The 27281-nt window shown below is 40.6% G+C and overlaps 1 long non-coding RNA gene across 1 annotated transcript; it reads left to right on the forward strand.

Annotated features, from left to right (window-relative positions):
- The first annotated feature begins 42 nt into the window (after nt 1-42).
- LOC120406288 lies at nt 43-26710 on the forward strand. Its single transcript, XR_005599201.1, has 3 exons — nt 43-200; nt 23393-23470; nt 26527-26710. It is a non-coding gene; the product is annotated as an uncharacterized LOC120406288 (long non-coding RNA).
- Nucleotides 26711-27281: the final 571 nt, after the last annotated feature.

A 27281-nucleotide genomic window follows, 5' to 3' on the forward strand; every position in this document is an offset into this window, starting at 1 on the left:
CAGCGGGCTGTGCGCGAGACGGCGTCGCGTCGTCTCGCGTCGAGCTACGGAGGTTGGCGGGGAGGTTTGAAATTGCAAACGCGCTGGGACGCTGCGCTGATTAGGAGCCCTCGCGCGTGCACGGGGGGAAGGGCTACGAGTGACTGCCAAGAGGGGGTGGGTCCCCATGTTACTAAAAGCAAACGTTAGCTGCAAGCAAGGTGGGACGAGGGTCTGCCGCTGCATCAGCTGGGGGGGGAGGGAGAGCCGCCGCCGCCAAGTGTGTGATCCCGAGGGCTGGGGCCACTGCTCCATGGGGAGAGATTTGAAATGGCTGATAAAGTGCAGTCTGGCGTGTTGCAACGCCACCCGCACCAGGGCCCAGCAGTGGGACTGCAGCCCCTAGCTGGGCACGTGGTTGAAGTATTTGAATACTCTGGAGCGGGGTGGGGGCGTCGTTCGGTTAACATTTTACATCCCTATTTTCAGTATAGCCAGAATTCATCCAGGTCATCTCCTTTTTTTTAATCTGTAAGACTCAGAATTTGTTTCTATACATGAGAAGTAAAAATACAGCTGTTAAAATGACAGGAAAATTAAGGACCATGTTTCCAAGCCTGTTGAAATACATTTCCACTCCCCCCATCTGAAGTTATGAATATTGACTAGGGAATCTGCATTTCAAATGGCCTTACTCTGGAAAACACAGTCAGCCTTCCAAGTACAACAATGAAGAATCCAGACAGGGCTGATGGCCCATCAGCAAAGACAATGGGCTGTGGAATAGCTTGACCTTCCTGTGGGTGTTTTGGCCAGCCTGCAAGTAATGGCAGTTGATACACTGCAAGGGCATGTAACCAGCCCGCATGTCTCTGGACTGGACTCTATCTTGGGATGTCCACAAACTGGTCTGGGAACCAAATTTTGAAATAAAGGGTTGCTGCTATATGCTAAAGCTATATAAGGCAAGGAATGACATCATCTGTTGTTCTTCACTCCCCACACAAGAAGACTCCTGGAAACACCTGAGAAACAAAGACTGAACTGGGGGAAGTGCTGAACCCAGGCTAAAAGAATTTCTAGTCTGTATGTGACAGACCTGGGGATTCCAACCTGTAAAGCCACTGCAGCTTGTTCATTAAGACTCTGCAGGCTGCTTGTATAATCAGCCAGGGTGAGAATTTGCTAATTCATATCCTGTCTTTCTAGTATCTTAGGTGTAGTTTGTATTTATTTGCTAGGTAATCTGCTTTGCTCTGTTTGCTGTCACTTATAGTCACTTAAAATCTATCTTTTTGAAATCAATAAATTTATTTTAAGTTTTAATCTAAACCAGTGAGTTTGGAGTGAAGTGCTTGGGAATCGTAGCTCAAAGGGCAAAGGCTGTTGCATATTCCTCTCCACATTGAGGGAAAGGCGAACTGGATAATAAATTCATACTGGTTGGGATTTGGACCAGGGCAGGATCGTACAAGTCTGGTGTCCTAGGCTGGGAAGCTGGTGGTTATTTTGTCTGTAGCCTCTCTATTGTTGGTTTACATGCAGTGGCTGTTCAGAGAGCCAGCATGTAACTGCAGCTGGGTGTGTCCCTACCTGTGTGAGTGCTGGTGGAAGTGTAGGACTGGGAGCGGGTCTGCAGCTTGTCACAGCAGCACAGTGTGAGAGGGAGCCCAGGCTGGTTGGTCAGAGGGCTCAGTGGTACCCCAGTTCCAGGGGGAGCCAGGACCCATTACACCCACTATTGTGGCAGTTAGCATGCACTGTGGAGACATTCCATCCATTCTCCACTGCTGATTCACCTGATTGCTGGTGCCTGTCAGGTCTGCCAGTTTGGCTACTGATACAAAAGGTAACAGCAACAATGATTTAATCTGCTGATGCCCGCTTCATATCAAAGTGTGCCTGACTGTAAATTTATGTGTGCAGTAATAGCTACATGGATACAGTTGGGTTACAAATTGGCCCAGTGGTTGTTTTTCTTTCTTCTAGCTCTCAGGCATCATCATGTTCTCTTCTGTGATAGTCCCTGGCTTCTGTTCCCTCCAGCTGGCTTTCCACATATTTTAATTGGATTCTCTGGCTATATAGTTTAGGAATAAAGGGAAAAAGCAAATGCACTGTATTGACCAGTTGGACTAGGAGAAATGACACTTCTGTTATCAAGCTTTCCATATTTCTGCTCTAGTTGATTGGGTACACTTTAACACGGAAAAACATTGGGTCCAACTGGAACAAATTATATGCCTAAAACCAACAATCAGTAAGTTGCCGTCAATCACTAAAGCTGTCTGACTGCTTGGATTCTTTAATCACCCTACAGCAAAAGCAAAATAAGTGTGGGATAAGATGTCATCTCATACAAACTTAGCTCCTTTACATCCCCAATGACTCCCATGGCAACTAACTGTATTTTGGTGATGAAGAAATCCCTCTCATGTTGTCTCAGTACAATTGCCTTGGAACTTTATTATTTATATGACCATTTTGGTGTATTTACGAACTGATTTAGACCTTCTGTTGTCATAATCCCATACAGCTCTAAATTGTATTTTCTTGATTTGTCTCAAAGATTACTTTAACTGCTGATCCACAGCAGGTCATAAGATATCCTTTATCCTCCCTGGCTTTTCTCATAATTACTTCTTTCTGTTGGAAATAGTATAATATTACAATTCAGGGCCGCCCAGAGGATTCAGGGGGCCTGGGACAAAGCAATTTCGGGGGCCCCTTCCATTAAAAAAAATTGCAATACTATACAATACTATATTGTCGTGGGGGCCCCTGCAGGGACCGGCGCAAATTGCCCCACTTGCTCCGCCCCCCCCCTCCCCCACGGGCGGCCCTGGGAAAAATAAACCTGCATCTCGGCACAAACCCAGTTTTGGGAAAACTTCTTTACAAGGTATCACTGGTTCTCAGCATCAGCTAGTGCTAAAAAGCACTAAAGCTCATTTAAAAGGGTTGGGCAAATATTTTCCGTCAAAACTTTTTCTGGATCGAAAACTAGTGGTTTTAAAAAGCAGAAAAAAATCATGGACAATGTCTGCTTTCCTTCAAAATTTGTTGTGGTTTTTTTTAATTGAAAAGCTGAAATTAGTCTGCCAAAACCTGAATATGGTTTGGGGTTTCAGAAGTGTGTGGCCAAATATTTGCTGCTTGCTGTGTTTGATTGTTTAAAGAAACAAAAAAAATCCAAAACTTTTGAACCACCACAGCTTGTGACCAAACGCCTGAGCCCATCCAGTCAGAGATTTTTCCAGGTTTCTGATACTCTGCTGGCTTCCTTGACTCATATCTGTCTCCATAATTTTGGGTTCATTTAGGTTAGAACATAAGAACAGCTATACTGGGTCAAACCAAAGGTCCATCCAGCCCAGTATCCTGTCTACCGACAATGGACAATGCCAAGTTCCCCAGAGGGAGTGAACCTAACAGGTAATGATCAAGTGATCTCTCTCCTGCCATCCATCTCCACCCTCTGACAAACAGAGGCTACGGACACCATTCCTTACTATCCTGGCTAATAGCCATTAATGGACTTAACCTCCATGCATTTATCTGTTTCCTAGAGACTGGCTCCATGGGATCCCTCACAAACTGGAGACTGTTACTGTGGGTTTGTCTTTAGTATAGCTTATGTACATACTCCACGAACTGAGCATTTGAGCTTGTTCCAGAATCTGGAGTGAGCCTATGTTGTGAAAACTTAAATGCTCAAAATAGCACATGCATGTGAATGGACACAGGGTTCTAAAATTAAATTAACGCAGGAGTTCTCAAACTGGGGGTCAGGACCCCTCAAGGGGTCACGAGGTTATTACTGGGGGTCGTGAGCTGTCAGGCTCCACCTCAAACCCTGCTTTGCCTCCAGCATTTATAATAGTATTAAATATATAAAAATGTGTTTAATTTATAACGGGGGGGTCCGCACTCAGAGGTTTGCTATGTGAAAGGGATCACCAGTATAAAAGTTTGAGAACCACTGAATTAACCCCTCTGGAGTCTCAGGGAATGTAGGGGTGGGGGGGGGTCTCCCTTGGTAGGGTTGGGAAGGATATTGCTCTTCTCATGTGATTCCTTCCCCAGTGGCTAATTTTAAATGAAGCTACCCTCCCCTGACATGAAGCTCCCTATGGCACTGAAATTAAATATAGACTATAATTTGGCATTTGAGAAGTGAAAGCGATGGTAGCCCTAATGGAAAAGCTAACAGCTTTGCTCTTCTGCAAGCCTCAAACTGCTGAATGAGCTTTAGGTAGGGAAGGCTGTGCCTCCCAAACAGCCTGGCCCTGCCCCCTATCTGACCCCCACCCACTTCCTGCCCCCCGACTGCCCACCCCCCTCAGAATCCCCAACCCATCCTGCTCCTTGTCCCTCACTGTCCCCCAGAGAGCCCCCAATCCCCACCCAGGGACCTGTCCCCGGACGGCCCCCACCCCTATCCACCCCGCTGAGTCCCGACAGACCCCTGGAACGCTCACAATCCAACCCCCCCATTCCTCGTCCCCCGACCGCCCCCCCCAACCTCTGCCCCCTCCCTGTCCCCGGGACTTCCTGCCCCTTATCCAACCCCCCCCGGCCCTGGCCCCTTACCCCAGGCTCCCCTCTCACCCGGAGTCTCAGTGCATCCAGGAGCTTCGCTCGACAGCAGTGCAGCGTGGCTCCGGCGGGACCTGAGCTCCACCCTTCTCAGAGCCGTGTGGTCAGGGAGCGGGGCTGTGAGCTCCACGCCGAGCGGAGACAGCTGAGCTCAGCCCGGAGCTCGCAGCCCCACCCCCTTACCACGTGGCTCTGAGTGGGGCGGAGCTCAGGGGCCCCGCCGGAGCCACACTGCAGCTGTCCGGGACGCTGCTGGATGTGCTGAGGCTCTGGGAGAGGGGCGGAGATGGGGTTGGGTAGGGCCAGGGAGGGAGCCTCAGCCATTCTCGTGGGGGCCCCTGCGGAGCCCGGGGCCTGGGTCAAATTGTCCCACTTGCCCCGCCTCTGGGTGGCCCTGTTACAATTATGTCCCTTGGGCAGTTGCCAATTCTAGGGAGAAAGAAAAAAGGTCTCTATCTGTCACCACTTCTGCGAAATAATTCCTAAAAGGTCTTTGGCATTAGTAGAACAGATTTTCTCATTTTCTAAATGTTCTGGAACTCTTTGTGGTCTTTTGTTCCATGTCTACATGTTCATCATCACATCAGAGTTTGCTCCAGCTCCCGATGTACTTACCCTTTCTTCCTGATCAGCTGCTTTTCTTTATAGCCAGTAATTAGGTGTGTGTATCTGTTCTTATGTTTGAAATTCCAACAAAAGTTCATTAGTATTGGCCTTGGTGGCTAACATACCTTTTTTCCTTTTCCATCTACTTTGGTTTAGATAATGCATGGTAGCTCAGTGTCAACCCAAAAGGTTTCAGCAGTAGCTGAAAAGAAGGATCTGGTTCCAAGGATAAGTGGTCTGTACAATTAAACTTCTCTTCCCTAGGAAAAGAAAACCCTGGCATCTTACCGGCCAACTGCAGCCCTCAGGCTTTGTACATCCAGCTGGAAAAGCAAGTCTTCTCCTTGGCAGGATAGCCTTATTGCTGCTTCTTTCCCTGTAGTTTTCATGGCTTTTAGATCCAGTTCTTTCCAGGCTTAGAAGAGAGAGATCCTCCCTCTATTGAGGAAGCCAGCAGTCTAAAACTTGCTATTCTTCCTTTTATTTCTTGTTCCACTCCTGAAGTCGTCTTAAGATTTTACAGTGCTGCCCACCACCATAGTCTCTAAATATCTTCCAAGCTCAACATTTATGGCAGGCGTTGATGTTCTGTCTGGAGTTTAGACCTTTAATCCCTCCTTGCTCTGACTGGAGTTTATACACCGCAGCACAGATACCAGTTTGTTTCCTTCACTGGACTGAGACAGTTCCTCCTGGCATGGCAAAATTCTCACTTCTTTTTCTCTTAGGTGTGACTGTTAGACTTCCACTAAGCAACTTTGTGGGGTGTTGGGGTGCAAGTTTGGGTAGCTGATGGATGCAGATTTTGTTGCTGCTTTTCCTGAGTAGAGTAGGCTGCCATTCCTGCTGGGTAACATCGCTATTCCCCTCATTTAAAATATATATATATATATTAATATTTAGCAATTGAAATAATTGTTACTATACGTGAGTTCTCTGTTCACCTCTGGCCCCACAGCTTTCATCCAGAGGTTCTTCTGATTTCAATACTGGCTTCTTCTGTCACTGACCCTTCTCTCATCTAGGTGTGCCTCTTCCAGATCGGTATCTACAGCATAGATAGGGTGACCATATTTCCCTAAACTGAAAATGGGACATTGGGTAAGAGACGGTGAGTGCTCAGGGGAGTTTACTTGCAGTTTCATCTATTTTATACATGGTTTTATTTTACTTAAAACTCAGTAGTTACTGGCACTGTTCCTTGTCTTGCTGTTCTTCAGGGTGTGAAGCTGCTTGATACCAGTTGTATTTCTCTGATGCTATTTTTCGGAGAATTTGCTTGCCTTTCAGCACCTTGTCGTATAATGCAGTACAATCTAGAGAAAAGTTAACTCGCTCAGACAAGACAGCCTTCATGGTGGAGACATTCAGACGTGATTTTTTTTTCAGTAGACCACACACCGTTCATAATTGAAAAGACACGTTCAACAGGTGCTGTCTTACCTGGCAGGTACAGCACAAATTCCGCAGCCTTGGCTAGATCTGTGTATTGTACTGCATTACGGTCCATCCGTCGAAAACTCTTCTGCCACCTTTTAGTGATGGGTGTTCTCTGACGGTTCCAGTCTGAAAGACAACAAGAGACAATTGATTTTTTGCTTCTATACAGCCTTTTGTCAAGTTGGTCAAAGCATTCTACATTGAACCTCACAGTAAGGAAGGCCCAGACTCTGAGGCAGTGCAGAAGTAAGGATGGGAATACCAGGTCACCCTTACTTCTCTGCTTTGCCTTGCAGCCAAGTGGGGCTGCTGGCCAGGGGGTCAGCTCTGAAAGCAGTAATGCCTGCTAGCAGGAAATTTCTCTGCTGCTGCTGGCAGGCATCGTTGCCTTCAGACCTAACCCCACCTCTGGCAGCAGCCACAACTCTCCACTTGGTCACTGTACTCTTGGTGCATCCTGCTCAAAGACCAGTGGCTGCAGTCACTGAACTCAGAAAGGAGTGCACCATTCTAATGTGTGCAGCACACTCATTTTACCAGAACACCAGGCTGTTTGGGAAGGGATTATACATCTCTGAGGCACAATCCTTTAAGTAAATTCCTCACTATCCTGTGGTGCAAGCAGTGGGCAGCTGTTCCAGTTTGACCCAGACATAAGAACTACCTGTAGTGTCCAGCTGGAGAGCAGGGGCTGCTGCCCAGGGGGACAGGTTTGAAAGCAGTGCTGCCTGCCAGCAGCAAATTTCTCCCATAAAGCTGCTAGTGGGTAGCATTGCCTTCATAACTGACCCCCAGGCAGCAGCTGCCGCTCTCTGCTCAGCCTTGCAGCTGGAGAGCGGGGGCTGCTGCCTGGGAGGACATCTCTGAAGGCAGCGCTGCCTGCACAAATCAGGGACAAATGCCTAGTTTTAGTGAAAAAATAGGGGCGACCAGAACAGAGCTGAAAAGGGACTGTCCCAGCCAAAACAGGACATATGGTCACCCTAAGCATGGAAGGTTTAGCTATTGTGCATTGAAGTGCTTCTGCGTGTTATGAAAATACTTAAAATAGGTCAGGAGTTATCAGTGTACAATAGAAATAAAATGTGAAAAATGCATGAAATTAGCTTTCTTTTTAGTATCATAGAATCATAAAACTTAAGATCAGAAGGGACCATTATGATCATCTAGTCTGACCTCCCGCAAGATGCAGGCCACAAAAGCTGACCCACCACTCCTGAAATAATTCTCTCCCTTGACTCAGATGTTGAAGTCCCCAAATCCTGATTTAAAGTCTTCAAGTAGCAGATAATCCTCCAGCAAGCTACCCCTGCCCCATGCTGCGGAGGAAGGCGAAAAACCTCCAGGGCCATTGCCAATCTACCCTGGAGGAAAATTCCTTCCCGACCCCAAATATGGCGATCAGCTGAACCCCGAGCATGTGGGCAAGACTCTCGAGCCAGAAACTCAGGAAAAAGACTTTCAATATCCCAACATTGACCCTCGGTACTAATTACCAGTGGTGGCACGTTATTGACCTATTGACTAAATCATGTTATCCTATCAAACCATTCCCTCCATAAACGTATCAAGCTTAATCTTAAAGCCAGAGAGGTCCTTCGCCCCCACTGTTTCCCTGGGTAGGCTGTTCCAGAATTTCACTCCCCTGATGGTTAGAAACCTTCGTCTAATTTCAAGCCTAAACTTCCCGACTGCCCATTTATATCCATTTGTTCTCTTGTCCACTTTAGTACTGAGCTGAAATAATTCCTCTCCCTCCCTGGTATTTATCCCTCTGATATATTTAAAGAGAGCAATCATATCTCCTCTCAACCTTCTTTTGGTTAAGGAAAACAAACCGAGCTCCTCAAGTCTCCTTTCATACGACAGGCTTTCCATTCCTCGGATCATTCTAGTGGCCCTTCTTTGTACCCGTTCCAGTTTGATTTCATCCTTCTTAAACATGGGAGACCAAAACTGCACACAATACTCCAAATGAGGTCTCACCAACGCCTTGTATAAGGGGACTAGCACCTCCTTATCTCTACTAGAAATACCTCGCCTAATGCATCCCAAGACCGCATTAGCTTTTTTAACGGCCACATCACATTGCCGACTCATAGTCATCCTGCGATCAACCAGGACTCCGAGGTCCTTCTCCTCGTCCGTTACTTCCAACTGGTGCGTCCCCAGCTTATAACTAAAATTCCTGTTAGTCATCCCTAAATGCATGAAATTAGCTTTCTTTTTAGTAAATGTATTGTTTCTAGGGAAGTAGGTGGCATCAATATTAAATCACTTTGTGCTAGAGTAAAGCACAGAAAGTGTGACAGTCTACCAGTGTCTGGGCATTTCTGTGTCACAAGTGAAGGTCCTGTACTCAGCCATCACAGGTTACATAAATAATTGATAGAACATTTTACTCTTGAAATAAGTGCTAAGGAAATTGTTTTTGTGAAATTCTGAACTTCTTGACATGTCTTATATTACTGGTACAGTTTGGCTCACTTCAGTTTCTTTCTTGTTGATGTAGTTTGTTTTTAAAAGGTTCCCTTTGTAGTTTTGTATCTCTAGTATTGGATTTACAGGATATACACTGGCACTTAATATCAACAATCAAAATACTTTAAACAATTATTTCAGTTTTGGTTGGCTAAAGCCATCTTTAATAATGTAAACCATGGGCTAGTATTCTAACTAATTTAATCCAATGCTCTTTCACCTACAGTTTTACATATCCAAAGGTTTATTATATGCTTCAGACAAGTACTGTAAAATCGTAGGGGGAAAAAAGAGAACGTCAAGTAATTGTTGAGAGCTATTAGGACACCCTAGACTTCTTTGTTCCTCTCCCAATAACTCTGATGAGAGGAATCAGATATGGTTATTTGAAGTTCAGTTTTTTTCTTGACAAAGATCCCCAAAAACCTGAATGCTCAGTCATGCAAATTGGAAAAAAAATCATCTGGAAATTTGTGTCATTTTCTTTTTAGTGGAGTTTTTTTTAATTAAAAATCAAAATGTATAAACCTGTAGGATTTTCTTAAGGTTTACTTTTCATTTTGAATAATGTAATGATACTGCATGTGTTTTGTAAACTGTGCTTATTCAGATGACTGTTTCTGTCTTGGAAGAAGAAATTGATTTTGGGCTTGCTACAGCCCCATCAAAGTTAATGGGAAAACACCCACTGACTTGAATGGAGCAGATCAAGTCCTTACTTCATATAAGATAATTTTCTTACTAATTTTGAAAAATTTAGTAATTATTATGGAGTAATGATTGGCTAATTTCATTACAAAGACCCTGACTATTTCAAAATAATATTTATGCAAATAAATTAGGAGGGATTTTTATGCTAGCTTTGCATCTGGACTACCAGAAGATGGCACTGTTTACATATGAAATCCGTGCCTTTTCATTTAGCTCATGAAATAGATTTATTTCACGAATCTTCATGGGCTTTAAAATATTTAATTCAAACCCAGATTTTTTTGCCAATTTTAAAAACACAAGAATGTCAAGGAGACATTTAATTGAAAATTGGAAACTAAAAATTCATCCCAAGGGAATTAATCTACGTTTAGACTTTATAGCTGTTTAACTGTTTGTTTCATACACAACATCTAACATTACTTTTTTCCACAAGGAAATATTTTTCAGTAGTATAAATTGTTGTCAATCTAATTTCCATAAAACGTATAAAATAGTTATGAAGTTCTTCCCCCGCATTCACATTTACTTGATTTTGTAAAATGAATTTACTGCTTCAGATAGGGGTCAACACTCTATCCATTTAACAAGTACACCATGAACTTCGCTCACAGTCTGCCTTTTTTGGTAAGGGCAAGAGCCTAGATCAGTGTACAAGCCCATTCTTTCTGTGGTCTCCGTTGAGACTACTGACAAGAATGCAAGTATCATGTGTGATGCTGGCTTTTACAATTTTATAAACTTTTCAAAGTATTCCAGAACTCCAAGTGTTGACCTTTGGGTAAATGATTTTCACTATACACATTATAGAAAAGTAACGTGCAAATTTCGTGTAGTGCACAAAAAAAAGGCAGAGTTTTGCAAACTGAGGATGAAGTGGCATAAATTATATCAAAATGCCTGTTATATTATTGCAGGTTTATTCAGTTGTTAGCATCAGATCTTTGTTGTTGGGTCACCATTTCCTGTTTAGTTTGTGCATTTAATGAAGTATGAATTATATGGTATAAAATAAATGCTGCCTATATTATTTAAATAATATTTCTTTCAGCGCTTTCTTGTGTTTTACAGAGAACGATAAGGGGAAAGGCAGTTCTGTTTGTGATGGATGAAAATATAAAGCAGTTTAATGATGCTAAAAAATGCTATTCCATGTTAGCCTAATGATGGTTAGTTAATGAACTGTATGCAAAAGATGTCAGATTTTTATTTTAAACCTTGGTTTCTATCACACTAAAACCAAGTTAAATGTTGGCAGTTCTGAAGAGCTAGTATAGGAATCATATTTCAGAGTCTGGAAAAGCAAAACATTAACGGGCTTTTCTAAATTGACAACATTGCAGTGTTGTATGATGTCGTGTCACAGTGGTAATGGGTAATGTTACATCCTTTAGACCAAGGTTCTTTAATAACCACAATTAAACAGCTGAAAAGGTTGTAATTTGGGTGCTAATCTTCATGTTGGCTCCCAAGGTAATCTCAGATTAGAAGTTTTCTTATTTTTATATTAAAATAAGATTGGGCTGCTCTGAAATCATTTAGGCATGACAATTTGGTGTATTTCAATCTATCATTTAATTCAAAATTGCTCAGAACTTTTCAGAAGAATACTAGAAATCGAAATGTCCAGGCAGACCATGTGATGAAATGGTTAGCATACCTGTTCTGTTATTAAATACCAACAGAGTGGGAAGGAGAAGAGAGGCTAAGTATGTTTTAATTAATATATAGCCTTTTGGGTGAGACATTTTATTGCCACTTAACATTTTATTGCCATTTAAATTTTAATCTGTAACTTCTGATACATAATCATGATGGGATTGTTGAAGTAAAATGATTCTTGATCCTTTCCCAACTCATTGGTAATACTCCCTGTGATGCTGGCAGATCAGATGCCAGCTCATGCCAAGACCCCTAGGCCTCATCTGAACACTGACAATCCATAGCTGGAAACCAGTCTGGCTCATCTATGTGTTAGCATTGTTAAAATAGATGTTAGGTTTATAAAAATGTGTTTAGTGTTTAGACTTTATGAAATGCTTGTAGGATGCTTCATGTAGTAATCTCACTTATAACATCTGTACCTCATGTTGTTAGTTTATACTGAGTGTTGGCACTGTAAAACTTTGTAATTGTGTAAGTCATCAAACAGGTCACCAGGTGTGAAATGCTGTCTTTCTACAGAAGGTGTTAGGTCCCGCCCACCAAGAAGGCCCACTGAAGGCAAATGAACCATTGTGAAATATCAAAGAACAAAAGGAGATGTACATGTGGTCTTGTCCCATCAATTTGAACCATGGGGAAAGGGAATAAAAATCCCTGACAGGAAGAAACTGGATCTCTATGCTGCTTGGAGATGGCAAAATTTCTAAGCATCAGCAAGAGATCCCCAGCTGCTTAGCCTGAGTTATCTCTAGGGGACTATAGAGTTTGCATATTACAGCAGCTTCTATTACCTTTTGGAACCTAAGACCGTAACTCATAAGAACATAAGAATGGCCCTACTGGGTCAGACCAAAGATCCATAAAAGGTAAAGGTAATAAAAAAAAATCCATCTTGCCTAATATCCTGTCTTCCGACAGTGGCCAGTGCCAGGTGCCCTACAGGGAATGAACAGAACAGGTAATCATCAAGTGATCCATCCCCTGTTGCTCATTCCCAGCTTCTGGCAAACAAAAGCTAGGGACACCATTCCTGCCCATCCTGGCTAATAGCCTTTGATGGACCTATCCTCCATGAATTTATCTAGTTCTTTTTTGAACCCTGTTATGGTCTTGGCCATCACAACATCCTCTGGCCAGGAGTTCCACAGGTTGATTGTGCATTGTGTGAAGAAATACTTCTGTTTATTTGTTTTAAATATGCTGCCTATTAATTTCATTTGGTGACCCTAGTTCTTCTGTTATGAGGAGTAATTAACAACACTTCCTTATTTACTTTCTCTATACCAGTCCTGATTTTATAGACCTGAGTCGTATCTCCCCTTATCCGTCTTGTTTCCAAGATGAAAAGTCCCAGTCTTATTAATCTCTCCTCATACGGAAGCCGTTCCATACTCCATTCATTTTTATTGCCCTTTTCTGAACCTTTTCCAATTCCAATGTATCTTTTTTTGAAATGGGGCGACCATTCAATTGTGTCTGTATGTTTACTTGCTTTAACCTTGTAAAAAAACTCTTTTCTTTTTTTTTAGTTAATTTATTATAGGATTGGCCACAAGCATTGTCTTTGGTGTGTAGGGTCTGAGGTGCAGTTGAACTTGGGTAAGTGACTGGTCCTTTGGGACTAGGAGTAACCTGAATATTGAGGGACTATCACAAAGGCAAGCTTGACTGGGTGGCAAGATAGACAAGAGTGCCAAGGGGACTGCCTGTGACTCCATGTTAAGGCTGTTGCAGTGCTTGAGAAGTTCACACTTGATACTTGTTTGGTGAAATGTAAGTATAGAACTCACAGACAGTTTGGGGTTTGTGCCCTGCTTCTTAACAATATGTCCTGGGGTTGGTACTCACGCTCCTGAGCCTCTTCAGGCAGCTTGACACTCCCAGTGACTCTAAAAGGACTAAGATTGGAACTTACATGAGAGAGCCACATCTAGATACTATATGGTGACTGGTGCTATATAAATAACTAGCATGTAGATGAATGGGTGGTACAAAATACATCACAAAAAAATCTGGAATAAAAAATTGGGTGTAACTCCACAGTTCTCACCTGCAAAGCAAAGTGTTAGAGGAAGAGGGAGAAAAGAAAACTTTTTGGTGCAAACACAATCTCAGAATGTTTGCTCTTTTCCCTAGACCTTTGATACCAGGTTTATGCTAGTGAACAGTAAAACCACGCTGGGTATTGTCATGCAAATAAGCACATAAGTCTTTGTTTTGAATTGTTATAGCCTGCATCTTATTAACCAAAATAGATTTTTCCAGGCTGGATCTACAGTCACACACACATCATGTGCCCTGTTCTCAGAATAATACACCCTTAACATACAGAATCAAACTGAGAAAACAAGGGAAGAGTAATATATAGATATATCCATTTCAGTCTGGAAAGAGCAGTACATTTGGAGAGCATAATTTATTCAGGAACTGAATCCCTTTTCATGTTCTAGACAGATGATTTGAGTTGGAGAGTGGTTAATACAATAAACTTCTATTGTAAAATGCTGAGAAATGCCAGCTAGAGTTCTAAATGGGCTATGCTGCAAAAGCTATACCCCCATGACATAGAGGAAATACCAGAGAACTTTTTATGAAAGAAAGAGATCTTTTTTCCTACCCCATTTTCTCTGTACATGTGGCCCTCTTCTAAATATTTTGTAACGACTCTGCAAGTAATGTATTACTTGGGCTAATTTCAAAGCAACCTCCTGAAATGACTAACAACAAGGAATGAGACACAGACACTCTGTATAAGTTAAAACGAGTGGATGCAACATTATTAACATGTTAATGACAAACAACAGATGTGCTTGTGTAACCATAATCCTACCCCTCTTATAACAGAACTGGGATTGCAGACAATGGCCTTGAAGGCCCCATGGCTTCACCTCCATGTATGAACTGTTTTATAATCTACCTCCACAGCTGAGATCCCTACTACCCTTTCCTTGTGCGATGGTTAAGGATACAGGTGAGGGGTTCCTCAATCTATGACAGACAGGAAAGCTGTCTCCTTGCTGTGCAAATACACTGGGCCCAGGCCAATGCCTCCTGGTCCCTACTAAATGACCGCTCCAAGACAGGGCACGTGCTGATTAGACACCAGCAACTAAGATGAATGTTTTCCTCCCACCTTCTGGATAGTCCAAAAACTGCTGCAACTATGAGGCAAATCCCCTGGAACATCTGCAAAATCAGGGCCAAATCCTGTTTAACATGAATGACCAGATTAAATCCATACAAAATCCTAGATTCTCTTCACACAAATGTATGAGACAACAACCTGGGCTGTGCCAGAATGAATGGTTAGAGAATGCATTTGGGCATGAGTTGTCCAAGAACGGGCCTGTTTTGCTATGGCAGGAGAATTGCATGGTTTGCACTCAGAGTCCAACCAAACAGTGTGCTTGTTGTCCAATGGATTATGCTGTGGTTGCATGTCCATACATGCAGGTTTGGGATGTGGGCTCATTCTTCTTTGTAATGATGATAGGGTTATTATATATATTATATTATATATTATCACCTCAGTAACAAATATGTCTGCTAAAATTAATGTAAACCAGAGGTAGGAGTGTGGAGTTCACATCTGACCAAAAGCAATTTGATTGCCATCAGTCTGCTGATTGAATCAATTATACATCAAGTCCCAGGAGAAGAGGATGGTTGGTTAGCCTGCCAGTATTCTTTGCTCATCCTCAGTGTCTTGGGAAATACAGACTGACCATAAGGGCCTGGTGCAATTTAGCACCAACCACCTTTCCTCATTTTATGAATTCTGTCTATATCAGCATATGTGTTACACTTGCATTATGACCAGCACTCAGTACCCACTGTGGCACTGGCCAGGGTCTGGCATCCATTCTGTCCTTACGGTAATTTGAGGAGCTTTGCAGGCATTTTTCTACTTAATTTGCCTTCCAATCCTGTTTACTGCTCCCAATCTCTGTGTACCATGTGGACCTCTTTGCTTGTCATGTGGCTGGGTGAGCAGGAGTGATGACAGGGTTGGCCTGGCCATTTCTTTTTGTGTTGCTCAGGTCAGATGTTCTGGGACTATGAGCTGAGTTGCACTGATGTAATTCAGGCAGAGACAGACTTTGGGATCATGGGAAATAATTGACAATTTTGACCAGTATTCTTCATGTTCCATCCTGCCCTGTCCCTCTCAGTGCAGTTTTGCTGCACCAGGGAATCTAGCCCTATATAACTAGCAACTTCTTCATTTTATAGGAATACTTTATCATATTTTTCTGCTGTGTCGGTTAATAGTGGAAGAAAGCTTAGGAAACATGGGGGTTATCTGGATTGTTATGACAGGAAGTGCATGTGTTTGAAAATGTGGTCAAGAAATATTTGGTTTACATCAGTAACTTGAAAGTGAGAAAAGATGCTGTCTTTGTGTAAGGAAAACTCCTATGGGCTGAATGAGTTGGTGTGCTGTGGAGGGGATGGGGCACAAATCAGTCTCACAAAACTCAGTTACAACTTTAACTATGGAGTTACATCAGAATTCACAGCTCACAGGGAAAGTAAAGAACAAATCTTTTTAAATTCTTATATATTTTTAATGGCAATGTACAAGTAATAAATAATACTTGGTGCTACATTCAGAATTTTCTTGGAGTTTAGTTCTTGACACATTTCCAGTTTTTCATGCTGTAAGAAAACTTGGGAAGGCTCCTTTTGGATTTTCTTTTTCCTTTGAAGACCAAAAAAGGCAATTAAAGATAATCAGTGGACCCTTTGCAAGGTAGCCAAGAAAAATAAGTGAAGAAAGGGCTTACTGGGACAATTTGATTACCACCACTTCATTGTTAGGTCATAACTGGGCCTTGGAGAACAGTCTTATGCAACAAGTTTCAGTATAGTCAGTGCTGCCAATGTTGTTAGGAGGGAAAATTCTTTAATCTTGTCTAATCTTTTGAAAGTTCATACTAGTTACCAGCAACTTCTCTCTGCAATGATGGCATCATCCAAGCCTCCTGATGAGATGTTGCCAGAAGGAAAAAATTGAAACCAGATGGGTCAGTAATGTGAGAAGCAGTTTGACATTAATTGTTCCCCCATTTCTCCCCTTCTTTGAAATCTAATTTGAGTAAAAATATGGCATTATTTTTCTTGGTGATGTTTTTTGTTTTTAAAATAGCCAAGCTGGTGGGCAAATGGAACCACTCTGTTCAAGGGTAAATATTTACACCAAGCTCTTCAAGGTTAATATCACTCTTAATACCAAGGAAAATTGGTCTCTATAAAGCAATATTGTACCTCATTTGTAGTTATTCTGACTGATTTGCCACAACTTTGACGTGATTAGTTCCTTTAAGTGTCCTAAATATGTTAAAGACAGTGTGGGGAGTGGGGGCGGGGGAGGCAACAAAACAAAACAGCAGCCTGAGGCAATGTCATACAGATTAGCTGTTTCCCTGACCTTAGCATGCACTGTAGAACAGAACAGAACAAAAAGGGGTCATAAATTGACCCATATGGTATTACTGTTACTGAAATTATTGCAGAAATGCAATGTAATTGCAATGTGACGGTCTACGGGGCGCCAAAGGGGTGAATGAGCAAGTCTCTTAGGAGGTCATTAAAAAAGCAGAAAGCGTACCAGGAGGATTCTATGATACTGTACTATGACAGAAAAAGTGTACAGACTATCTGCTTAACAAGAGAAAATAATTCAGTAAGCGCTACCTATCCCATTTAGGGGTTGTCTCGTTGATTTGTGCTCTCTCCCACCACCCGTATCTGTTTGTTGCATCCATCTGCTGTCTCACTTTATATTTCCATTGTAAGCTTTTGGGGGCAGGGACCATCTATTTATTATTTGTTTGTACAGTGCCTAGTAAAGTGGAGCCCTGATCAATGATACAGCTACTGTAATACAAATAAGAGGGAAGTTCCTTAAAATAGGATGAAATGTATCTTCTAGTGAGTAGATCAGGGAAATGGGAATCAGTACTTTTGTGTTGTGTTCCCATTTCTGGGAGTGACTTGTAATATGAATTTGGGCTAATTACTTAACCTTGTCATGTGACCCCTCTGTCATGTGACCCATCTGAGCCTTCACCTCCCATCAGCCCCATCTTTTTGGGGACTACATTTTCCATAATTCCCCTTTCCTTCAAAGGCCAAGTCCCAATGACTATTGACAGCAGTGCCTCCCTTAAGTTTAGTGTTTGCTGAATTTAGTACCAATAAAGTGGCTGAATTTGAAACATCTAGATCCTGAAACACAGAGATAAGGCACGTTAGGGTTTCACTCAGTGCTGCAACTACTTAGCAGTATACTTGATCCTTTCTAAAGGAGCTGCATATATTCTGCTGTGGATTCGTTTTCCTTTATGTCCCAGCGAGTCTTGAACATAAGATGAATCCAAAGTGATTGACATGTCACATTCTAAATTAAACTATTTTTTTGTTTAATCTCTTTTTAACCTGTGCTTTTCTATAAGTAGGTGATAGTGTGTTTTATGCAATATTTTCACAACAGTTCTCAAAACTAGGAAAATCAGCCACTTTTTTTCAGAATGACATATGGGCAGAAAATGACAAGAGCATGCCACTTTAGCAGCAGTAGGAATGCTTAGGGGTGTTTTGTAATTGGAAACTTACCATTTTTTTTTATTACTTGAATCATTTCCAGAAATGCTCTAAGACACTAATTCAGTGCACCTCGTTGGTGCCTATGTAGTAATGAACAGAAGTTGTTTGACAAGTAAAATCTTAAATATTTGAAATGTTGGTAGCTGATAGTAGCTGGTGGGGCCCCTAGTATATTTTTAGGACTCCTAAACTCTTCAAAAGCTGTGAACAGCTTTTCCCCTTCTAAAAAATTACCAATTTGCTGACCTTCCTCTGCTGAGTGCTTCAGTTCTCTGATTGCTGCCATACAACTGTTTTACATTAGATTAATGATGTTTAGACTTCATCTCTGTAGCTGTCTTAATTTTAGTTTATCCTTTTGCGCATTTTGACATATCACATTGCATATAGATTTAAAAGCAATAATAGCTCTTTGTGATCTTCAGGTTTCTACAGACTCCCCCAGTTGAATGATTTTTGTGTTATCTTGACCAGACAAGTACCATAATTATTAATGAAAGGGCAAATGAAAATTTAGCCAAGGTTCCACAGATATAGAATGTACGTAGCCTGAGACCAGAGTTTCATCTCCAGTGAAAACTGAATTGATATTTCAGTAAAATATTGTAACACACCAGGTACACTAATTCACTAGTCAGGATGTAAAAATGACTGATGGCAGCGAAATTGGATCCAAAATTATCTAGATTAACCAAAAAGCTGAAGGAAAGAAACCTCACAGCTTGGTAAAAATTCTACAGGACTACACAAACCAGCATAACCAGAACAATACCCATCCTGGTTCAAATGGTTTATTAGAGGAAATAAAAAAAATGTGATGCCCTTAAAATATGTGATAAACAAAATTAATTTGATACAGGGGAGATTACCTCCATAAAGGTGTGTGTTCTAATGATTTAAAACAGGACAGGGATTCAGGAATCATAGGAGCTATTCCCACTCATTTCTCTGAGTTCCTGTGTGTTACTTACCCCATCTGTGCTTCAGTTTCATTATCTATAACATGGGGTGTTATCAGTTAGAATTACCATGATTAACTTATGTTTGTAAAGAACTTTGCATCCTTGGATATGTTCTGCGGTTGCTAGACAATGGCAATATATGGGAATATACCCATGACAGCCAGCCCCTGTTGAGAGAGTTCTCATGTTGTCTCTGGATGGCAACATCTGAGCACTCAACCTACAGAGTCCCACCAGTGTCACAAAAATACTTAAACATGAATTTGCAGTGGTATGCAACTGTTTTACTAGGCAAAAAATAATTAATGGCAGAATCTGCTTCCTTCTACGTTGAATAACTGGTTTTCTTGTACAGAATAAATTGTTGCTTTTGAAGATTTCATACATAGGTGGCTAAGTGCTTAATGATACACTTAAATGACTGGGATAATTTAAAAACATTTTGAAAAATGTGACTGCAATATATTTCATAAACAGCTCCTGGCCAAATACTAATAAATAAATAAACAGACTTGTCTATTGATGAAAACAACTACACACTGACCTGAAATAAAATATTTACTGATGTATTATCTCTGAGCTTCTCATCTGAAATATACCTATTGGGTCAATAATTATTGACATTCACCTCAACAATAGTCAATATGTTTTTAGTTCTTTTTTTTTATCATTAAGGTTGCCAGCACTTCACACCTCCTCTGCCCCTCTGTTTTTCTTTTCCCAACTGCAGATCCTCTCTCATTCTCTTTGAATGAACAAGACATAAGCTGTGGGCTGCAGGAGTATAAATGTATGGAATGTCTTATCCATTCAAGATTTATAGTAGAAAAGTACCTGTCTTTCACTGCATTAAAGTGAGATTTCGTGGATTCTGCCTTTTCTTCTGTCTGGAGAAGTTGCCATTATTAATTTTTTTGTTTAATTAATTAGCTTGAAAATTAATTGTTACATTTGATTAATTTAATTATTAAACAGGTCAACAGAAACTTTGCCTTCAGAATGTGATAATCCTGTTACAATTGGACTCATTTTGTAAAGTGAAGTAATTATGTCCAGAAAAAATGTCTTCTCTATCAAACTCATTCTATGGGGAAAGTTCTTTAATCTAGAAATCATGTTTGATGATTTATGATCTGCTGTTACTGATATTGCCATGATCCTGTGAAAAATGTGATTTCCCCCCCCATGGAAATTTTTGTGTTTCAAATAAGAAAATGTCAATTAAAATGAAAACGTGTCTAAATCAGGGATATATTAAAAATTGCAACAGCTTGCGGGCAGATTTTATAAATCACCAAATTTGTCCATATCTGAGTAAAGTGAAAAACAGAATTGTCCTGAGTTCATATAAAGAACCAATAAAACGAATAAGATCGATCGATCTATCTAAAAATAAAATAAAGATTTAGGTGTGATGGAATGAAACGCAGCCATTAGCAAGTCAAGTTTAAGTATTATTCATTTGAATTCACCATGATGTATTTTGCATATACTAATTCCACTTCAGACAGTTTTCTATTTGCTTTGATGGATTTGGTCTCCTTTTCCTGTGATACTTGTTGCAGGTAATAGAGTAAATTATATATATTCATAATATAGTTCCTTCTCACCCTTTGAAGGAAATGCAAAGTTTGAGTGAGCAATTGTATTACCAGCATTTGTTTATATCTATAAGTAAGTACATTTCGTACTTCTGATTGTTTCTCTGTCCTTCTTAAGGCCAAATTTGATCATCCTCGTGACAGAGTTTTGTGCGGGGGATCTAGGGTGGATTGGGCTTGGGGCATGAATCCTTTCTATCTCCCTGGGAGTTTGGCGTGCACAGAACGTGCAGCCCTGCTTCTAGCCTACAAACTGTACTAAGAGCTGGGGTCGCTGCACTTCTCTTACAGAACTGGGGGGAGGGAGGGTGAAGCCTGTGGATCTACACAGAGTTTGAGTACCCTGGCTATTTCCATGCTCTTCTCACAACACACCCCTGCAAGCTGCTGCAGAGAGAGGCTCTGCAGCATGCAGTGTGTGTGGATCTTCTTACTCACCCTCTCTGCGCCCCGCCCGCAGTGGAAGTACAGTAGTTCTGTTGCTTTTATAGCTTTCAGCACCAATGGAGGGAAAGGGCAATAGTAAAGTTTGACATGTCTTGTTTGTTCCTTTTAAAAAAAGTTAGTTTTAGAAAACTAACTTTGCTTTGTAACTTGCAATTTCCATCTGTGCACTTAAGTCAATAAATATAGAAAGTTTCAGATCCTGTGTGATGACTGAGGAGTTAAAGCCTTTGACCATGTGAGAGAACACCCCTTACAAGTTTCAGCAATGGTCATGACATGACAAACCCCACATGGGAATGCCCTCAGGAATGCTGACTAATATCCTAACACCCCCCAACGGGAAATCTCAGCAAGGAAAGCTCAGCTAACCTGTTAAACCAATATATTTACTCCAAATTTACACTTGTGTAAAGGACAACAAACTTTACCGTAAAAGCCAGGTGTCTTTCTACAACTCACAAGTAGCAACAAGAATTGTAGAGGATATTTATAACCTGATGCTTCTCTTACTTTTATTAAGTTATCGAAAATGGACTCCCTGGTTACACACATTTACTTTGCAATAATTATTCTGATGCTCATATTATTCCTGCTGACAAATAATTTATTTGTAGCCTTTGTTTTTTAGTAAACCAGCCCAACATATCAGTTTGTTTATTTACAATAAATACCTGTAAATGCCGCATAATGTATTTCCTGCAGAGAGCAGATTTCTCTTTCCCCTTTCATGTTCAGTTATGCTATGACTTCTCAATGTATTTCATTATATAACTGATCATCTCATTGGTAAATCTATTTGCCTATTAATGCCTAAGATAACAACATATCTATTCAATTAGGAAGATCCCTGGGCTTACTTTCTATTAATACTGAGCACAAGCTTATGGAACAAACCCTGATACCTCCAACTAACATATGTTAATGAAATTACCTGAGTGCACATGGTATACCAGTATTTATAAAAAGGTCAGAGTCTATTGGTGGTGGGCAAAGAGGGAGAGGAAACAGACTTCTTCAGTTTTGGTGAATTCAAGTAATATATAGAGCCCAGAGCTGGGAAGCTTGTTCATATTCCACTGGCATATCCTGCTAAAAATCAAAGATCTGGGCTAAGCAGTACATTGTTTCTTGTTTTATACACTGCATTATACAAGAAAGGGATGGGGGGGCATGAATTGGAGAAACTCTTGACCCATCTAGAAAAGAGGGCAGGGGCCATTTTTTGTTCTGTGTTTGTACAGACAATTGGGTCCTGGTCCATGACACGGGATCCTAGGCACCATGGTAATACAAATAATAATTGAGAAAGATCCTTTGGTGCATAATAGCAAATTCTAGAGAAGTTTAGCAGGAAAATATGAAAACCTTGGAGCAACTGTCTTATTAGAATATTAATATTAATTTAAAATGAAATACTGGGATATTTTCATTTTTTTGAGGCATAGTTTTATATTTGCATTCATTTTTACCTGTTTGACTCAGCAAACTCATTGTTTCATGAGGACTATGCAGGAAAACTCGAAGACTGTGCCTTTCCATTCTTCATCCATATAACAGGGCTGTCGTTTTTCTATGCTTACTATATATTCCATGAACTTCATGCCACTAAATTTAATTAAATATATTTTTCACCTACACTTGCATGAAATTAACACTTCCTCCCTTGAAGTGACAATTTTATGGAGAAATTCTTGTGTCCCATGAAATTTAAAAAAAATCACATCCACTGGGCATTTATTTGCACATCTAAAAGTGATAGGCTGTGTTGCATGCCATTTTCATCAGCACACCTGCTGATCTTACCATTGCTAATTAAAGACTGCATTTAAAGCATTATAAACACTTTGTGGCTGTGCTTGATGAAGGCAATGCACCCGCTTTGAAAAGGAACATTAATTCGATGGTTGCCTGAGGAAAGTCAGTGTACTGTCCAGTATATAGATGAAGGTAGTGGCCCTATATAGGAGGAACTTGAGGTAGGTATTAAAACAGAGAGGTAGGTTACAGGATCAAGAGCTTGAGCAAAAGCCAATGTAGTGCTTATTGTCTGTTTCATATTTTCAAGGGAATATATAATACTGTAATGAGAAGACATCATCAATAGCCACAATATGTGCTTGTCCGTCTAGTGGTATTCTGAGAAATGTTAGCTGTCAGCAAGTATCTCATCAAGGACAAGATGAATGAAACCAAAATATTATGAAAATGGGATGTGAAGGTCTATGAATGTTTCTGTTCTTATTAAACTGAAGCAATGTGGTTCTGTTACTGACCAATATTTTTATTCTGCAGGATGAAATTGAAGAACAATTTGAAGTGAAATGTAATCCTGCTGAGAATGGTAAAACCACTATAGAGAATATGAAGTAGGTGGGTGAAATCTCTGATGAAATAAGTTAGACATGCATGACGTTGTGACATTCCCCAGGCTACAATCTGGACTGTTCAACAGTGTTGTCCCCTGAACACTCTACCCTGAGGTGCCTTTTACATTGCTTTACTGCCAGAACAGCCACTCCTGGTTTGCTCATGCAGCCTTCAGCCAGTAAATTCACTCCCAGCTAAATACATGAATGTTCTCCCAGCCACTCATGAACTACATACATGGCAACATCCACAAATTCTTCAGTCCCAGCCTTGTTCCCAAGAAATGTGCATCTTGCACTGCTCAGTATTCTCCTGGATAGTGCAAGCTCATAGTAAGTCCATCATTCCAACACTGGGTAATGATTATGCACCAGCCTTCTTATCCTAAATTGGGATTCCCAAACACTTCAGTCCAAACACACTGGTTTAGATAAAACAATAAAACAAGTTTATTAACTAGAGACAGGTAGATACATTTTTTCCAGGTGAGTTGCCATTTAAAAGAAAGAGCAATGAAATGTGTCTTTAAGCCAAAGAAATACTAACTGCAAATAGAAGTAGGCAGAGTACAGGAACTAAAGTTGGAGATGAATTTCTATGGCTGAAAACTGGAAGTAGTAATAGAAATAATAGTATCAGATCATATGATAAGTAAAACTGAAAGAACCTGTGAAAGAGATACCATGTAAGAGATACCTGTGAAAGCATAGTGTTTAGTGCCTCATATAAATCTGAAAATGAGATAAAAGGAAAAAAAGCACATTGCATCCCATTTCCCTGCCCTTTAGGTCTTCATGGTTTCTATTTAAAGACAGGGCCTAAAGACACACACGTAAGGAACTTTGCTCTGCCTCCCTTCTGCTTTCCCATTGGTCAGTGGCAAGATGAATTATTGTGCAGAAGAATCTGAAATGGGAGCCTGAGAAGATGCTGTTGGATAAGGTGTTTCTGGGAGTCCAAGCCTACACGTTCATTGGGGAACAGCACGTGTACCAGATGGGAGGAGAGAAATTGTTCAAGCTAGCTACCCCCTGGAAAGAAGGAAATCATGGCACATCCAACTCCCCTTACCTGCCTAGAATCCAGGGGAAATGCAGTGGCCCTCATCTTTTCTGGCTCTCCACAGAAGGAATGTGGTTAGGAGCACAAGAGTTGTTCCCCTACACAGCCCCACACTGTATGTGCATGTGCACACTGGTACACATACTTTGGCTTTCTAAAAGCTTGCTGCTTTCATACACATTCCCTTGTCTGCATTCTTTGCTCTGTGCCATTTTTCATCATTCAAGATGATAAATGCCACTTCACTGCATCTTTTCAACAGCTATGTTTGCATTCAGTACTCAGAAGAATAGAAAGAACATTCTGCAAGGGACAAGTGGACAACAGGATGGTGTGCTACCTTTCTGGAGCCAGAACATGAGATGCCACACTAAGATTGAATAGGCTTCTGAAGTTCATGGGCAAGGACCCATTGGTGATGGTTCATATTGGCACTAATGATTTGATCCCAGTCTATAAGTACCTCCATGGAAAACAAATATTTGATAATGGGGTCATCAATCTAGTAGAGGAAGGTGTAACATGATCCAATGGCTGGAAGCTGAAGCTAGACGAATTCGGACTGGAAATAAGGTGTAAATATTTACAGTGAGAGTTTAACCATGGGTGGTTATGCATTCTCCATCACTGGCAATTTTAAAATCAAGATTGGATGTTTTTCTATAAGGTATCCTCTAGGAATTATTTTGGGGGAAGTTCTATGGCCTGTGTTATACAGGTGGTCAGACTGGATGACCACAATAGTCTCCTCTGGCTTTTGAATCTATAAATCAAAACATCCAGACATCATAATATGTGAATTTCCCCCATCCTTTTGGATCTACTTTAACCACTGGTGCTGAGCCAGTAAACTCATAGACATTGCCTGTTGCCTGGGGAGGTTGTGGAATCTCCATCTCTGGAGATATTTAAGAATAGGTTAGATAAATGTCTATCAGGGATGGTCTAGACAGTATTTGGTCCTGCTATGAGTGCAGGGGACTGGACTCGATGACCTCTCGAGGTCCCTTCCAGTCCTAGAATCTATGAATATGAATCTATGAATTTCCGTTTTATGTCTGAAGAAGCTAGAAGTGCTGATCCAGTTACAATGTTGAGGGATGTCACTTGATGTCAGACCAGGAAGATTGATGGTCTGAGCCATCAACTCAGCCAAAGAACTCAGGGCCCTGGGCCTGTCACGTAAGCCCCAAAATATAAAAGACCTAAGTTGAAAAAGGGCTAATATATTTGATATCTGACACTCTTGTTCAATAAAACATCATGTGGAATATTTCACTGTGGCCATAACTCATTTTTTTAAGTTAGAATTTTAAAATTTCAAGCAAAAATACATTGTGTTGAAAATGAGTCATAACCTGAAACACCAAGTCATCTAGAAGTAGAAGGTTCAAAAACTAGGATTTTTGAGTGAGCGTGTAAACATCTTCAATAGAGAGCTGAAAATCTTCTCTGTGACTTCAGACAGTTTGTAGTTACCCTCATTTCTGGAATTATATAAGAAACAGCAGTACACCTGTAATTTGCATCTCCCTTGTGTATTACTATAGCAAATTGGATACAGTATATTTAAAATAAAATTACTCATTCTAGTGCAGCTCCTAGAATATAGCAGTGCAGGTTAGAACATCTTTCCCTTCCAAACAAAGCTACTGAATCTGTTGTTTAATTCATTATTTGTCATGCCCCAAGTGTGCACATGGTATCTGAGAAACCTGCATATTAATGCTGCTTTTTTTCTTCTTTAGCAAGTCTGACAAAGCAAATATACCGAAACGACACACACTATACAGTGTACAGAGAGACTCCATCATTTTCTTTTCAGCTGAAGTAACTTAACTTAACTGCATCTCAGTCACTCTTGACTTTGTATAGCCCGTATATACTTAAAGTTATGGCCACTTTTGCGCTTGGCGGGGTGGGAAGCGTATACTGAAGTTCAAAGAACATACTATACTGCACTTTATCTTATGACATCTTCCTTTTTTGTATTACAGGAAGTACCATGCAGAAAAGCTACACAGACCATTACTGTTGAAACAAAATTGATCTTACATTACCACTGAGTTCATTAAATAATGTTGATTTCAGTAGAACAACGATTGTACATGTGACATTGATAACAGTACATCATGAATTCATTATGAACAGGGCTACTCCAATAAATACCAGCTGAATTCATAATGACTGGATTCTTAAAATGCTACCAGGTTTACTTCAGGTTTTCTGTTTCCATGTGTAATTACTACTGCCAGGGCTATCACTATTACCTACTGTTTTATAAACGAAACCAAACAGAAAATTAAAAATGGTGTACCTGAGTGTTGCTATAAAAATACTGAATGTCTTAAATATCAGTGTTGATGATGCCTAAAGGCAAGAATTATGCTTAGTCAAGATTTGTATTTTCAATTTATTTTCTTCAGCATGAATCTAGCTAGCCAAAGTAGTCTAAGGGATTTTTTGGGTTAGCTTGGTTACTATATTTTTTATTGAAAAATGATTGATTCATTGTTTACAATTATACAAATAGTGAAATAGGCTTCAAAATATTATTTACAAGATGGCTATGAAAATAAAACTTTCTTCAAAAATAATTCTTAAATATTAATCATAGGAGGAAAATTAAAGGCAACTTTTCAGTAAAGTAGCAAATATTTGATTTAAAGTGGACAGGTTTGCACATAAAAGCACAGAACCTTATACAAAAATCTCACACTGTGCTACATTAAATAAAATAAATAAATATTTT

This window comes from Mauremys reevesii, linkage group 5 (assembly GCF_016161935.1).
Source record: "Mauremys reevesii isolate NIE-2019 linkage group 5, ASM1616193v1, whole genome shotgun sequence".
NCBI classification, from domain to species: domain Eukaryota; kingdom Metazoa; phylum Chordata; order Testudines; family Geoemydidae; genus Mauremys; species Mauremys reevesii.